Here is a 6,023-nt window from a genome sequence, read left to right on the forward strand (position 1 = left end):
CTTTAGGGATTTGGCGATCACGATGAGTTCCTCATTCGTAACCCTTGCCTCCTCCCCTGCCTCGACACGGCTGTCGTCGCTCACGGATTGGATGCTCGGCAGGTTGGCCGACCATCTCTGGTCTATGTCTGAGATACTGGAACGTCGGACGTGAGACTCGACCGCCGGAGGCCAAGGACATGGCCCGTGGCGTGGAAAGAGTCCCTCGATGATACGCTCCAGCATCGCTGGTGATCGCTCTGCAGGCGCCAGCGCGCCTTTAGTCTTGGCCTTTACGATCCTGTAGGCGTCACCCCACGGATTTGTATTGGCACATAGCCTATCGAAGCAGGCCCTCTCGCTGGCCTTTATCGCACTCTTTAGCATCGATCTTGCCGAACTGAATGCTGCGCGGCGCTCTGTCCTCTCTTCTTCGTTTCGCGCACGCTGCATCCTCCGTCTTGCACGGAGGCACGCACTGCGAAGGTCGGCTATCGCGTCCGTCACCAGTAAGCCGGTGGCTTTCCATTCCTAGGTTGGCGAGTCCTAGGCATGGTGGCGTCGCACGCCCGCGATAGCATAGCAACTAGTTGGTCAGCAGTCGGGCGGAGCCAACTGCCCCCCTCGCGCTCCCTTCTCATTGCCTCTTCGAATACCTCGGCATCAAAGTGCGATCTCTTCCACCCGCGAACGGTCGGAGTGTTGGCTCTACCCGTCGCTTGCCGCCTCTCGTTGTTGTCTACACTATAACATACCGCCTGGTGGTCGCTATTAGTGTAGCCATCGTCTACCCTCCAGTTCTTGATCAGTCCTGGGCTGGAGAACGTCACGTCGATGATCGACTCCGCACCATTTCTGCTAAATGTACTTTTGTTCCCAACGTTGGCCAGATCTAGGTTGAGCTTTGCAAAAGCCCCCAACAGTATCTGGTCCTTCTGGTTCGTGAAGCGACTTCCCCACTCAACAGTCCAAGCGTTAAAGTCGCCCGCCACCACCAACGGCGTTAGGCCCGTTAGCTCCATGGATAGGAGGTCGACCTTCTGGGTAAACCTTTCGGTAGACCAACGTGGCGGAGCATAGCAACTGCAGTAGAACACTCCGTTCACCCTAGCAACTACGTACCCTTCTTCTGAGGTTGAGACAACCTCCTGAACCGGGGACTTGTTCGTCGTACATATGGCCGCCAAACTGGACTTATCCGCAACCCAGTTACCGTTTCCGGGAGGGATGCGGTAGGGATCCGATATGACGGCGGTGTCCGACAACGACTCAGTGGCTGCTTGGTGTAGCAGCTGCTGAGCCGCGAAGCAATGGTTCAGGTTCAGTTGCGTCACCCTTACGCCCGTGGATTCGCAGCCGGCTTACCGGCTGGGCACCTGGGGCTTCCCATAAAGTGTTTGGCGTCCCGTTTCCCGGAACATACCCCACAGTCCTTTGCCTTATGGCCTGCACCTCCACATCGCCTGCACAGCTGGCTCCTACCGGCCCTTGCAGGTCCAGGACTTATGTCCGCCCTCGAAGCACCGGAAGCAAATGTCTGCTTGCTGTAGTATGCCCAGAGGACATACAGACCAGCCGACCTCCAACTTGCCCTCTTTCAGGGCCAGGTTAGCGTCCGCCGACGGTAGTCGGAAGGTAGCTATCTGGGTCCCCACCGGACCTTTGCGGAGGCGGTTTGACTCCTTAGCCACCTCCACCCCGCACTTCGCTTTTAGGGCTTGTGCAATGTCGCACCCCTCAGTGATTTCGGCCAGGTTTTTAAGCTGGAGAGTCACTTCTGAGGTGAGTGCCCGCACTTGCACCTCCTTCCCTAGGACCTTTTCAGCTACCGTTTTGTAGGTAGCCCCCTTGTTCTTGGCGTCCTTCCGGAGCTCAAGTATTATCTCGCCAGTGCGAGATCGGCGAATACTCCGGACATCCGCCCCCAGATCCTTGAGCTGGGTTTCCCCCCTCATCTTCTTCAAGACTTCTGAGTACTTCGACCCATCCGTCTTGAGTATGAGGGCATCACCCCTACTCCGCGCCTTTTTGACCTTATTTGGTCCTCTGGCCGCTCCGCCATCATGTCTCGTCGCACCTTCCCGACGCTTCCTACCCTCTACGGTAGTCCAAGGGTTGCCCGTAGCCTCCACCTGTGCCTTTTCCGCGGTGGACCTTGAACCGGTTGGCGTGTGTTCCCGTGGGAGTAGCACGACCAATCGTTTCTTGGTGTTCCCGGGGGCCGTTTCCCCCGGGGACTGCCTCGTTCGCTTAGCGACCTGCCCCGTGGAGCAGACCGACGCGAACGAGGGGGCGTCTGTCTGCACCTCTTTAGATGCAGTCGCCCTCCCGGTCCTGGCCGCTTTCTCGGCCGCCTTCACCCGAGCTACGAGTTCTTCGTGCTCCTTTCTGGCTTCATCAATGGTGCTCCGAAGCAGGAGGAGGCTCTGCTTCAGGTCGCCAGCGATGTTTCGCCTGTTCGCCAAGAACTCGATTATGGCATCGAGTTGTTCAGACAGCGCCGCCACTCTTGGCCGCGTGTCCATACACCTTTCGACGGCCTTGACTAGCAAGGGACCGTCTACCGAGATGTCTGGTGTGGACACCGACGGATTCGCCGTTTTTCCACCTCCAGACTTCGCCGCATCCGTCTCCGCCTTCTTCTGCGGAGACCGCTGGATACCACCTCTTGCGAAGGGATTTTGTAATCCCTCCGCACTCTTCTCTTTCGTTTTAAATGTGTTCATCTTGATGTTAAATGGGTCCCCCTTCCAGCCGCTATCCTTGTCCATGGTGGAGTAGTCGCCTATGTGGTCCCATGGTGGTCTATGCCGAAGCAGTGAGGTCATGGCTAGGGTAAGCAGTCATAGCGCCTTATGGGCAACTATGACTCCACCGACCGGCGCAAGTCAGGAACAACCATCTGATCCTACTCCTGCCTGATTCCCACCAGGCAATAGACTCGGAACGTACTGGAAGGCCAGGTTTTATGGGACGGAGACCCCTGCACCCGGTACCACCTCGCCATTTCAAGCCGTTGTCACACGACTTTACTAAGGGAGCTCGATGCAGGTGCCAGCCCGAGGATGCGGTACCATTCCGAAATCCAGCTCATATCCGTTCACTACGCTGCCAGTTGCCATAATCGGGACCTTACTGGCATCAGTCCCGATGGGCGGGTAAGTGCTTTTGGGTGTTGGGAGCGGCTCTATTCGCTCCGTCAGAGGTGCTTCCGGGTGATTGTGGCTTTTACGAGGAGTCGACTGTCCCTGGTCCGACGCTCACCACCCCTAGGCGACCTCCCGCTGCTGGTTCGGGACTGTTCGGTACTGTCAGTGGTCACACCTGTATTGTGCGCCCTCGACGATCGCCACACGTCGACCCGTGGTGGCATGCAGCTCTGCCGACCAGCTTAGCAACACAGATCTGAGTCATTGAAAATGACTCCTAGCTGCAGCACGTGCTGCAAAAATTAAAACATTAATTTTCTACACCTTCGCTTGGTTCGGTGCCTCAATCGAATCCGTTCGACGGTCCGAAACCATCGCAGACCCTGGATAGGCTGACCTTTCCGAGAGTAACTTTGTTTGCGGGGGGTTCCGGTCGTGGGAATGCTTTGGCATTCCCGAAACAGTGGCCGCGGTACTAAACAATACATTCTACTTCTGGTGAGGTCAGCTGCAACTGATTTACTTCGAACCGATGGCGTAACCTGAGCTCAGAACGCTAAATTAGAAGTGGAACAGGGTTGACGATCATGAATTATGTGTGTTATGGTTTGTTAGACTAACCTTGTCATCAGCTGCAATGGAGCTTAATTTCTTATGTCTGTGAAAACGTCTGTCAAGGCGAAGGCTTGACAATCGTCAGTAATAACGGAGTTCTTGGAGGCGGGTTTACATTGTTTTCCGTTATGCTTTATTAAGTCACTTCAGCTGCAATTTATTATTGCAGTGAAGGAATCAACCGCTACCTTTCTAATTAGCTCACAACACCATTTTCCCTTTTTTTATTGTATGCATAGTTAGCTACGAAAAAAATTCTCAAGAGTTCTACTTAGGCTTTTTAATTTGTTTCACTATCATCATTAGTTTCAATTCAACAAACCACCTTCAACAACTTATTTAAGTTGTTTAGTAGAAAAATCCGGTCTATTTCGATCTAAAACCGGAACGTACGATCTGTCTCTATGCGAGCAGCTATCATAGAGTTTTTCCAACTGTGCGCTTTCTCTACATCGGGTCTTCCTTCGTGAGAGCAGTGCACTTTGAGAATAGTGTAGTTGTAAGACCGGCCTTTTATTCTCAGCAAATACAACTTGTAGCTGATTGCCTGCCACTTGATGACAAGACTTTGCATTATGCCCAGCACTATGAAGCCGGTACCCAGCTCATTGGTTGCGCCGCCGCTCTAGTAGTACTGTGCCCTGCTGCCACAAATTCTTCGTACCTTATCTCCTTTCCGGAAAAGCTCCTGGAGCACAACAATGTCGAAGGGGCGGGGTTCAGCTGATCCAGCACGATTCGGTCGCCGCCATGTACTGAGCTTCCAAACGTCGTCTTTGTTTCGTCGCCTAGGTCGTTGCCGATTGTTCCGGTTCATATCCAATTCTTGATTGTTACTAGGGCTGCGGATGCCTAGTTTCGCGATGGAGCTGCCGTCACTGGTGTAGCTGGCGAGACACCGTAATTATTAATTCATCCGTCCGCTCCGGAACAGACGCTGTTTGAGCCGCCCCTAACATGGAGAACAGACGCTCAGGCAAGCTGCATTCTGAGGAGAACATCTCCCCCTTCTCCGTCCGCATACGACCAAGTTCCCTCAGGTTCACCGATCTTCCTCTGGGTGCTCGTATCCCAGTCGGTACAACGGATTTTTTTTGATAGATGATTTATAATAATAAGAGACAATGGTAATTCGCGGCGAAATAGTTGAAAATTCGCGGGTGCAAAATAGAAAATATTCAAAATTCGCGGTAATTTCGCGGCGACCTTTTCTTCAGAAAACGCCAAATAAAGTGCTTTTTTGGTAAAATAATAAAAAAAATAACTGTTTTATTTAATTTAATTCACTGTAATATAACTGTACGTTTTACGATTTCTTTGCATAACGGACTACTGTGTCAAAATGTCTTCAATCATATTCCGGTGTCGGCAGGCACGTATTATTCAAGTTATTCTGACTCATGCTGCACTCCGCATCTACTGAGTTTCCGGGAATCGATAAATACCTATTTGCCAACTGGAAAAGTTCAAGAAACCGTCCGCGCTTCGAATACTTACCAAAATTATAATATCAATCTCACTGTCGCCTTTTTTTTAAATGCAAAAATGCTTGCTACTTAAGCTTAGTAGGTACTTCCTGCAACTTCGATTTTGCACTCTCTGGAATGCCATCATGCAGGTCCCCAATCGCCAAAATCTTTGTTCGAAGAGGATCTTGTAACCGAACCTGACAAAATCTCGTTGTAAGAGAGCAGTAGTACTATTCCATCTTATTGGTTGCGTAGGAAAAGGCCCTACCGTGTCCATCGAGGTGCCATTTCGCGGATTTTTGTTTATTTCGCGGCCGATGCTGGATTTCGCGGCTTTCGTGAAATCGCGATTTACCACTGTCCCTAATAATAATATATTTGTGTCAAATTCTTAATTTTTCTTCTCTTACGGGTTTTTAATACTATCTAAAGTTTTGCCCAAAACATCATTCCAATCAACCAAACCGTTTCAGCTTTGGTTTTTTTTCCTATTTTTAATTGCCTTCTACTTTATTTTTCCATGATCAGGTAATCATTAAAGTTTAGCTAACCGTTTGCTGTTTACATAAAAATAATTAAAAATAAGCTTCAGACCGTTAGTTTTTAATCAAGGTTTTTTACTGATATATTTTGGGAAAAATGTTTTTGCAGTGTACATTTATAAAAATATTTGTTTACAACTTTGACGAAGACGTATATTTTTCAGAATTTGGCGTGACGGCAGAGTCATAGTGGGGAAATAAGAGGGAGTCTGAGTATAACCCGATGCGTTTGCAACTACTCTAATAATTATAGCTAATATAACTCTTGT

This window comes from Wyeomyia smithii, chromosome 3, assembly GCF_029784165.1.
Source record: "Wyeomyia smithii strain HCP4-BCI-WySm-NY-G18 chromosome 3, ASM2978416v1, whole genome shotgun sequence".
Taxonomy (NCBI): domain Eukaryota; kingdom Metazoa; phylum Arthropoda; class Insecta; order Diptera; family Culicidae; genus Wyeomyia; species Wyeomyia smithii.